An 11,833-nucleotide genomic window follows, 5' to 3' on the forward strand; every position below is an offset into this window, starting at 1 on the left:
GGGTCCTGGATTGCGACGGGGGTAAATCTACTTTCTCCTCACTAAAATCCCATCCAGAAAAGTAACCTACTATATAGGCAGTCTCTTCCTGCACAAACCTTAATCTGGACAGACCTTGTTTATTTAAAAAAGAGTGAAATTGTACTTTCCTAGTCTGATGGTTAATATTGTCATCTCGACAGGATCTAAAAATCACCAGAGACAAACTTCTGGGCATGTCTGTGAGGGAGTGTCTATATTGGGTAAATTGAGGTTGGAATGCTCACCCTGAATGTTGATGGCACCATCCCATCGGCTGGAGACCCAGACTGAATAAAAAGGAGAAAGTGATGCCAGGTGCGGTGGCACACATCTTTAATCCCATTTGGAGGCAGAGGCAGGCAGATCTTTGTGAGATCTAGGCCAGCCTAGTCTACATAGCAAATCCCAGGCCAGCTACAGGGAAACCCTGTCCCAAAAAATTAAAAGGAAAAAAAAAAAAAAAGGTGTCCTGAGCATCAGCGTTTCCTGACCATGGATACAATGTGACCAGCTGTCTCATCGTCTGCCACAAGGTCTTCCCCACCGTGAGAGACTGCATCCTCAAACTGTGAGCCAAAATAAACCCTTCTTTAAGTTGATTTTTCAGGTATTTTGTCACAGCAATGAACAAGTAACTGACACATGTAGTGTTACCAGTATCTCACTCTGGCCTCCTCCAGGCTCCCCAGTCCCTGTGATCTCTGTCAAAGGATTTGGACAAGATACATCTACATTGAGCACAGTGTAGACAACAAGCACAGTTCCACACAGAGTTAAGTGGGGAGAGAGTACGCAGGACCAGAGAGATCACTAGGCCAATCTACATTTCAGGCAGGCTGGGTACTATTTCTAAAGCTTTGGGACGAGACAGCTTTCCTAAGGAGCATTTCCTGTCCAGATGATTGACAGTCCTTTATGGAGTGACTCTTATAGGAACAATGCTATGTCCTTGCTCTTTATCAGAAAGCCCACTGCTAGACATAATCTTGAAAGCTTCAGGCTCCCGGAGCCAGGTTCAGATAGTTATCTATTAATAACCTTCTGGGCACCTTGGGATGTCACATCTCCTCCCAGGGCCAAAGAGAGGACTCAGGTCTCATTCCTCTGACCAGTAATTAGATTCCTGCTGTTCTAATACTTGGTTTTATAGCTTGTTGATTCTGAGGGGAGGGGTGCATCCCAATGTCCTTTGAGCCTAAGAATATAAAGCTGGCTGCCTGACATTAAGGTTCCTGCCATGAACCACTGAGAAATCAGGAGCCAAAAACAACAGGACCATGTTCCTCAGAGCTTGAGGGGCCTAGGGCTGAATTAGGGGTCCTGGCTTCTGAGCCACTGCCAGCTCCTGAGTGTGCATGCTTCCTTGGCCATCAGCCACATCACTTCAGGCTTTACCTCCATCTCTACATGGCTACCTCTATCTGTTCAAAATATCCCTCTTTCTTCCCTTCGGAAAATGTCTATCATTCAATTTAGCAGTGACATTCTATCTGGGATGCTCTTGTCTCAAGATTTTTTTTCTTTTTTGAGACAGGGTCCTAAGGTAGCCCAGGCTGGACTCAAATTTACTGTGAAGCTATGTAGCCTCAAACACCTGATCCTACTGCTTCAACTTCCCAAATGCTGGGGTTACAGGCATGCCACCATGCCCAGCTCTTCATTTCAAGATCTTCATTTCAACAGCAAAGATCCTAAGAAGGTCCTGGTAAGAACCTGTTCACAAGCCTCTAGCTCTACCAGTCTGCCTGCTACACAACACACAAGCAGTCAGAATATCAAGGGCTTGATCTCTCACCTTGTGATGCATTCTGGAGAATTTGTTGCCCTGACAAAGGCAGTCTGAATCTCTTTTTGTGTATGTGTGCATATGCACATATGTGTGCAGGTATGCTTGCCTGTGCATGCATATGGCGAGGTTGATGTCTGGTGTCTTCATCAGTTGCCCTCCACTTTATCTTCTGAGACAGAGTCTCTCACTGAACCTGGAGCTAACCCTTTCAGCTAGACTGGCTGGCTATCAGGCCCCAGGTCTCTGCTTTCCAACCCCACTGCTAGGATTACAGGTGCACATGGCTTTTTTTTTTTTAATATGAGTGCTGGGATTCAAACCCAAGTCCTCATGCTTGCACAATAAGCACCTTACCCACTGAACCATGTCCCCAGCCCTCCTCTAATCCACATTTTTTATGAGAAGTGTTTTTTAAATATTTTATTTATTTTTTATGTGTATGTATGTATGTATTGCCTGCATGTAGATAAGTGCACCCATGCCATGCAGTGCCCACAGAGGACAGAAGAGGCTGTCGGATCCCCTAGAACTGGAATTACAGACAATTGTTAGCTGCCATATGGGTGCTAGGATTTGAACCCAGGTCTTCTGCAAGAACAGCTAGTGTTCTTAACCATTGAGCCATCTCTCCAGCCCCAGTACTTTATTAGTTTTAGTTTATGTGTCTGAGTGTATTGCCTGCATGTCTGTAAGTGCACCCATGTCATGCAATGCCTGCAGGGTCAGAAGAGGGCATCAGGTCCCCTGAACTGGAGGTACAGATGATTGTTAACGGCCATGTGGGTGCTGGGAATCAACCTGGGTCTTCTGCAAGACCAGCTAGTGATCTTAATCACTGAGCCATCTCTCTAGCCCTAATTCATGTTTTTAAAAAGTTCAGTGTCATTCCTGTTTAGGGCATGCTGCTTCTTACTAGGCTGCTCTGGGTTCGTGTCTGATGGACAATGCTGTAATCAACTCACTGGTAAAGTGTTTCCACACTTGTGGTGTTTCTGTAGAATGAATTTCAAAATGTAGGTCCCTTGAGGTGAAAGATGTAAATGCTTTAAATGCTTGCAGTTAATAGTCACTCTAAATAAGCTGGTCCCAGTTGCTCAGAAGCCTGAGGCAAGAGGATTGCTTGAGCTCAAAAGTGTAAGACAATGAGACCAGCTGGGCAACACAGGGAGACCTGGTATAAAAATAGATAGGTAGATAGACAGATGATAGATAGATGGATGGATGGCTAGATAATGGGTGGATAGATGATAGATAGATAGATAGATAGATAGATAGATAGATAGATAGATGATAGACAGACAGACAAACTTCTGGCAAGTCTGGGTTTTTTGGGCAAAAACAAGAAGAATAAACACCCAGAATGTGCCTCATCCTGCATAAACTCCTGGGGTAACCAAACATCAACATCCTGGCAGGGAGCCACAAGGCACAGCCCTAACACTAACTGGGATCCATAGAAAAAAAGCCTGAAACTTGAGGGTAGCAGAACACAGCATCCAGGAGGGCCAGTGGAAAGAAAGGGGGTGTGTCTGTGCTGCTGGCAAAGGTCAGCGAGATTGTGAGAGAGGAGTCTGGTTCATGGCCAAGGCAGTTCTCTGTCCAGGGCTCTGGGTACAGGCCAGGCCCTTCATCAGGGTGGAATTCTCAAGGCCACTGGGGCCCCAGCCTGTGGGAAAACCTGCTGCTGCAGGTCACAGTGTGGTCAAGGCTCCAATGTTGTCAGAACTCAGAAAGAAAGGGGGAGCAAGAGCCCTACAGAGTGAAGGGGCTATTGGGAGCTGCTCAGTTACAGGGTTCTAGGACAACTGCACTCTTCTGTGCTCTAACAGGAGGTTAAGCTACTGACCAGTAGGAAAGGAAGCTTGGGGCTGCTCCTGAGGCACTGCCTTGGTCTCCCTCCCACTAAGGACAGTAAAAGTTAACCCTCCCCCAAGAGCCACGGGACCAAGAACTTCACATGGAGGAGGGTCTGGCTGTTATTCTGGGCTGGTCTCCCATCCTAGCAAATGACCAGGCTGGCAAGATAACAGAAAAGTGGTTGAATTTGGAAGAGGCCCTGAGCATGCTCAACACCAAGGTCTCACTGCCCTCCTCTCCATCCTGCTACCTCCATGGCAGCCTGGAATCTGGGCGGACCATCACCAAGACCTTGGCTTTCCCTTGAGAAGGGCTGGTCAGCCACCCAGGAAGAGAGACGGAGAGTTAGGCCAGAGTGACTGTGTTTAATGACACTCAGTGCCAGGGCCAAGGTCAACAGTTTAGGGCTGTATAGCCCTGTCCCAAGCAGAGCACCTTGCAGCCAGAGATATTTCCTGTAAGTGGGAGGTCCTGTAAGGACAGTGGTGGCAGAGGACATTTCTGAGGCTGGGAAAAAACACCGAGGAATATAAATTCTAATGTCAGCAGGTCTAAGAGGGTAGACCATGCTCACAGGGAGTGTCTGAACAATAAAGGAAGAGTCCAAAGAAAAATAGGATTGAAATGTCTTTGTAGTCCCATTTCAGGATGAGATCTGATTTCTTTCCCCTGAACATGCACTAAACTTACTTTGAAAATGAGTGTTATAGTCAGACGTTGTGGCAAATGCCTTTAATCCCAGCACTTGGGAGGCAGAGGTAGGCAGATCTCTGTGAGATCATAACCAACCTGGTCTAGAGCAAGTTTCAAGCCAGTTGGGGCTACAGGGAGACCCTGCCTCAAAAAATGAGTGCCGCTGTGTGGGGTTGGGAGCCTTGTTCAGTGGTACAGCATTGGCCTAGCATGCCCTAGACAATCCCAGCACTGTGAAAAATGGACAAGGAGGGCTGAGAAAATGGTATGAGGAGCTGGGTTCAAATTCCCAGGACTAATGTAAAGAGCCAGACATGGTGGTATGTGCCTGTAATCCTAGCCCTGGGAAGCAGAGACAGGGGAATCCCTGGGGCTTGCTGGCCAGCCAGTGTAGCTGAATCAGTGACCTTCAAGTTCAGTGAGAGGCCTTGTCTCAAAAAATAAGGTGGAGGCGGAGACGGGGCTGGAGAGATGGCTCAGCAGTTTAGAGCACTAGCTGCTCTTGCAGAGGACCCAGCACCCACATGGCAGCTAACAACTGTCAGTAACTCCAGTTCTAGGAGATCCAACACCCTCTTCTGATCTCCTCAGGCATTGCAGGACACAAGTGCACTTACCTACAAGCAGGTAAATACACACATACACAGAAAATAAAAATAATAAATAAATATTTTAAAAAATAAGGTGGAGAGTGATTGAGGAAGACACCCAGTGCCAGCCTCCAGATACACATATGCACACACACGCACACCACACACACTACATACACACACCACACACACACCGCACCACACACACCACACATACCACACACACACTACACACATACCACACACACTACACACACCACACACCACATGCCACACACTACACACACACACCACACACATACCCCACACATACCACACACACCACACACATACCACACACACACCACACACACACACCATATACCACATATACACACGCCACACACACACACACCACACACACACCACACACACACCACACACACACACACACACACCACACACACACCACACACACACCACACACACACACACACCATATACCACATGCACACACGCCACACGCACACACCACATACCACACACACACACACCACACACACACACCACATACCACACACACACGCACACACCACACATACACACACACACCAAATACCACATACACACCACACACACACACACATACACACACCCCTCCAAAACACACACAGGAATATGAGGCACAAGGGAACTGCAGGTTCCTTCCTGGTCTGTCTTGGGTGACTCAGTCTGAGGAAGTACCTGCCATGCTGTGCCACCCTATGAGGTCATAGATAAAACAGTGAGAGAGTCATTGTGCCAACCCCACGGGAGTGTGTCTTGGAAATGGGCCTTCCGGCTCCAGTCTGGCCTTAACTGGTTGTCCTAGTTTGAGTTCTGTTGCTGTGATTAACACCAAAACAAAAGCAACTTGGGGGGAAAGGGTTTATTTCATCTTACAGGTTATAGTTCATCATCTAGGGAAGCCAGGGCGGTGCTCAGGGTAGGCACCTGGAAACAAGAACTGGAGCAGAGACCATGGAGGAACACTGCTATTGGCTTGCTTCCCTGGCTTGCTCAGCTACCTTTCTTTTTTTAAAAAAAATATTTTATTTATTATTTTTATTTTATGTGGCATGTATATATGTAAGTACACCCTTGTCCTGCAAAGCCTGAGGAGGTCAAAAGAGTGCTGGGAATCAAATCCAGGTTCTCTGGAAGAACAGCAAATGTTCTTAACCATTGAGCCATACCTTTCTTATACAACCCAGTCCCACCTACCCAGGGATGATACTGCTCAGAGGCTGGACCCTCCTACATCAATTAACAATCAAGAAAATGCCTCACAAGACACATCTAATGGAGGCAGGCCAATCTAATGGAGGCAGTTCTTCATAGGAGTAATTTCTTGACAGTGGTTCATGAAACTCTTAACTATGGAGAGGAGAGACCAACATTCCAAGTGGAAAGAAAGAATATGACTGCATGGACACTATCCAAGGATGTACCAACTTATCAAAAAACATGAAAACAGCTATACGTATTTTAAAAGTGGGTGTAAGGTTTTTACACTAAAACAATCTTTTGAGAAAATTTGAAGAATATTTAAATTTGGGAGAGATCTACCAGATTTGTAGTTTAAAAGGCTCAATAGGACTAAAGAGATGACTCTGCAGGTAAGAGCACTGGCTGTTTTTACAGATGACCAGGGTTTGGTTCGCAGTACCCACATGGCAGCTAACAAACATCCGTAACTCCAGTTCCAGAGGATCCAATGTTCCCTTCTGACCTCCACGGGCATTGCACAACACGGGTGCTCTTACATACGTGCAGGCAATACACACATACACATAAAAAATAAAATTAAATAAAAAAGACTCAATAACCTCAAAATAGCCATTTTTTCAAATTCAATGCAGTCTAAATCAAAACCCCATCAGTGTTGAGAAAAGTAGGACTCCGGAGGGCAAGGGGGAGAGAGGGCAATGGCGGGCAAACATGCTCAAAACACATTATACACATATATCAATCATCAAAGAATACACTTGAAATTTTAAAAATCCCATCAGGACTGTTTTTGAAAAAAGTTTAAACTGATTCTAAAATTTACCTATAAATGAAGAAGATTCCTAATAGTAAAAATGAACTGAAAGAAAAGGTTGGATTTGAAAACTTACTCTAAAGCTGTGGTCACCAGGACAAGGCGGTCTGATATACAAACAGACATACCTGTGAAGGAAAAAGGTCTAGAAAACTGATATTCAGCCAAGCAGTCAATGCATTTCAATGAAGAAAGCGAAATGAGCAGGTGGAAAACTTGAGTATCTCTGCGGAAAAGATGAACTTTGACTGCTAAATCATACAATATATAAAACCAACAAGGTAGGTCATACCCCAATTTAAACAACATCGCTGAACTTCTATAAGGAGGGTGTTTATCCTGGGACCGTCATAGAGGTACTAGGCAAGAAACCAAAAACGCAATCATAAAAGAAAACGATTAACTTGGCTGGTGGCACAGGTCTGATCGTAGCTGAGGAGAGTTAAGGAAAGAGGATCGTGAGTCCCAGGCCAGCCCAGGCTACAGAGTAAGTTCCAGACCCCATCTCAAAATAAGTAAAAAGAGGACTGCGGTGCAGCTCAGTGGCATAACACTTACCTAGGATACAAAGCCATTGGTTCTATCCCCAGTACAATAATAAGTAAATACACAAAGAGTTAGACTTTATTGACATGAACATCTGTTTAGTGAAAAGCAGAATAAGTGAATAGAGACACACTCTGCCACACTGGACTCTAGACCTTGTTAAATTTACTTTATTTATTTTAAAATATTTTACTTATTTTTATGTGTATGCATGTATTGCCTGCATGTAGTAAGTGCACCCATGTCATGCAGGGCCCACGGAGGACAGAAGAGGCTGTTGGATCCCCTGGAACTGGAGTTACGGACAGTTGTTAGCTGCCATGTGGGTGCTGGGATTTGAACCCTGGTCTTCTGCAAGAACAGTCAGTGTTCTTATCCACTGAGCCGTCTCTTCAGCCCCTAGACCTTTTTTTTTTAAAAAAAAATTATTTTTACTTTATGTGTATGAGCGTATTGCCTACATGTATGTGAGTGCAACGTGTCGTGCAATGCCACAGAGGTAAGGAGGGCATCGGATTCCCCTGGAACTGGAGTTAAGGATGGTTCATAACCACCATGTGGGTGCTGGGAATTGAACCTGGGTCTTCTGCAAGAGCTGCCAGTGCTCTTAACCATTGAGCCATCTCTCCAGCCCCCTAGGCCTTTTTTTTTTTTAAAGACATTTTATTTTATGTATATGAATGTTGTCCTAGTTACTTTCTATTGCTGTGATAAAGCACTGACCAAAACTAACTTGGGGAGGAAAGGATTTATTTGGCTTACAGCTCACAGTCCATCATCAAAGGAAGTCAGAGCAGGAACTCAGGGCAGAAGCCTGGAGGCGGGAGCTGGAGCACAGACCATGGAGGAACACTGCTTACTGGCTTGCTCCCCTGGCCTGTGCCTAGCCTACTTTCTTATACAACCCAGGACCACCTGCCCAGGAGTGGCACCACCCACAGTGGGCTGAGCCCTCCCCACATCACAGCCACAAGCCAGTCCAATAGAAGAAATTTCCCAGCTGGGACTCTCTCTTCCCAGGTGTGTCAAGTTGACAATTGAAGCTAGCCAACACAAGTGCTTTACCTGCATGTTCATATGTGCACCACGTGCATGCTTGATGCTGGGGAGGCTAGAAAAGGGTGTCGGAAGCTCTGGAGCCGGAGTTACAGAGGGTTGTAGGCTGCCATATAGGTGCTGGGAGCTAAACCTAGGTCCTCTGCAAGAGCTGCAGAGCTCTTAACCACTGAGCCCCTACTTTTCATAAGCAGTGTTGAAGACTGAACCCAAGACTTTGCCTATGCTGGGAAAGTGCTCTACTACTGAGCCACATCCTAGTCCACGTTTTTGAGACAGGGTCTCCCTATAGCCCCAGCCAGCCTGGAACTTGCTATGTAGATGAGGCTGGCCCTGATCTCACAGTGATCTACCTGCCTCTGCCTCCTGAGTGCTGGGATTAAAGGTGTGTGCCACCACACCGAGCATAGACCGCATTTTTAGCAGAATGCAAAGATAAGTCATAAAAGCTGTGGCTTGCTGGTGCTCTTGCTTTTCATTGTAGCCTCACATATTGGGTGATTCTAATGATAGACTCAACTGCTGAGAGTGAGAGAAACTGGATTAATTCCACTAACATGGTCTGCAAGCAAGAAAGCCTTTCCAGTAAGCTGGGGGCTCAGGCTAGACACTGGGTTCCTACCTGGCCAAGGTTCTTCCTTCCCAGCACTGTTTCCCAGATAAATCATGCAAGTTGCCAAATATCTCTTGCCTGCTTCAATGGTCACATCCTCTAGGCTCTCCTCTACGCATATGCAGCCAGGCTGCAGAAACACACTGTGGGGTGCATCTCACTGTGGCTCTTCTTGGTCCCCAATATTTGCTGGGTCAAACGTTTGCTAGGGACACTGCACATACCATGGTCCTTTGTGGATTCAAGACACCAAGCTTTGTCCTCACCTGGTCTCGTAATTTTAGGGCTGATGCCTACCACCTTCTGGAGGGAACTTCTACCTTCTCAGGTGAAACCACAAGCTCAGATCTAAGCACCTATAGCTGGTGGAGTTCACCCAGGATTCCTGCCCACCCCTGGACATGGCTGTCCTGGGCCTCTGGGACTCCAGCCTGGAGACAGCCAGAAGCTGTTTCCTAGGAGACATTTATAAGCAAATGTTGCGAAAATAACAATTATGTGGTTTGGGTGGATTCAATCTCTAGCTAATCATAGAAACTAATTATAGGTTGTATTACTAAATAATTTCAAGGGGAAATCAAATCATGTTATTTTCTTGCCAATAAACCACTCAATCTGTAGTCTTACCATTTGATGTGAAGTATATGTTTTATTTAAGAATTAAGTTTTTAAACAGAACTGGCAGGCGTTCATCACCTCCATTGACATATGTGGGTCAAAATAATCATGAGGGTAGTTTCAGCTTAGAAAGTCAGTCTGGGACTGGTGAGATGACTCAGAGGGTCAAGGAACTTGCCTCACAAGCCTGACAACCTGGGTTTGATCCCTGGAGCCCACATAAAGGTGGAAGGGGAGACCAAAGCTGCCCTCTGACCTGCACATGCATGTTGTGGCATGTGTGGGCACCCCCAGCATCATGCATGCAATAATAAAGGGGAGAAAAAGAAAATAAGTCTGTTAGCAGCTGAACAAGGCAGACTCAAAGCAGACGCCTGAATCAATGCATCTCCACAATATCCTTTCCTTTATGTTCAGCCTTTACTAAGGTAGTGTGGTGCAAGCTGAGTATGCCCAGATGCATTCCTGTCCACAGTTTTAATCTCTTAAACATGTGCTCCATGGCCTTGAGCTATGCAGGCCCAAAGTGTGTCTACTATCTTTTCTTCTCTTATAAAATTTTTTAAAAATTTTATTTATTTTATGGGTATGAATGTTTGCCTGTATGTAAGTACACTCATGTGTGCAATGCCCACAGAGGCCAGAAGAGAGGGTATGATCCCCTGGTGTTAAGGATGGTTGTTAGCTATCATGTGGGTACTGGGAATTGAACCCAGGTGCTCTGCAAGAGCAGTTCTCTGAGCCATCTCTCCAGCCTCCTATCTTTTCTTCATAAATTATCTTAAACTAAGCATGCTCAGAAACTTATTCTTTTTTGTTTTTTAATTTTTGAGAATTTCATACCACACATTTTGATCATATTTAGTCCCCCTCCCCTATCTTCACTCCCCATAGCCCCCCCCCACTGGATTTCACGCATTCTATCATATACGTTAAGGCTTATCAAGCCTACGGTTGTGTCCCCAAATGTCCCTTGAGTCCATCCACTGGAGCCTAGTGAACTTCACTCCCTTAAAGAAAACCACTCCTCCCTTCACCAGCTGTCATCAGTTACCAATAATTTCTCAGCTAAAGTTGGGGCTTCTTACCCATTTTCTCACTTCTATCCTGGATTTAGGAATGTACTCCTTTAGAAATATACTTTAAATTTATTCTTACTGAGAATTTCATACATGTATACAATGTATTTTGATCATATCTACTCCCCACTCCCTTACCCTCTGACTTCTCCCAGGCCTCCAAGAATATACTCCTTAACTGAGCATGCTCAGGAATGTATTTCCTAACTGAGCACATGCTTAAGGATGGGCCAACCCCATATGAATAAGTCTAGACTTCCCGAATAAAATCCCCATGCTTCCTTTCCTGAGGGAGAGCGTTGCTTTGGAGATGACCTGGTATTCTCCCTGCCTGCTGCAGGTGATGACTGTCTCTCTCTTTCACATCTTGGCTGTGCTTGTTTAGGCTTTGCACTCACCAAGATGCAAGCCCACTGCCCTCAGTTACAGGTCTGGGTAGGTGAGAAGAAGTGGCACCCCAATTTCAGAGTTGTCAAGTTGAAATCTGCAGGGACTCAGACTCACCTGGACACAAATTCCTTAAATAACAAAGTGATTAGGTTGTTTTTGCAGAATCAGCTTGAGAGTGGTTTGAAAGTAGCTTTTCAAGGAAGGATGTGCACAGAGGCCAGCTCCTGCTTCCAATGATATTTTGGGTTTACCTGGCAAGAAATCCTTTGATAAGAGGAGGATGGTGAGTTTGAAGTCAGACTGAGCAAAAAGCAAGATCCTTTCTAAAAAACAAAAAGAAAACATAAAAGCAGAATGAAACAAACATGCGGTGAGGCCTTTTCTTTTTGCAAAACCCGGTGCCACAGAATTGGCTTCTATGCACACTAGGCAGTGAAGCTGTGCACATCCCTGATGAAGGCCTCTGAGTCCCTAGTACTCTGAGAGTGTCAGCTTCCTGGGTCTGCAGATTCCTGGCAG

Source organism: Nannospalax galili, unplaced genomic scaffold (assembly GCF_000622305.1).
Source record: "Nannospalax galili isolate Female #2095 unplaced genomic scaffold, S.galili_v1.0 scaffold101, whole genome shotgun sequence".
Taxonomy (NCBI): domain Eukaryota; kingdom Metazoa; phylum Chordata; class Mammalia; order Rodentia; family Spalacidae; genus Nannospalax; species Nannospalax galili.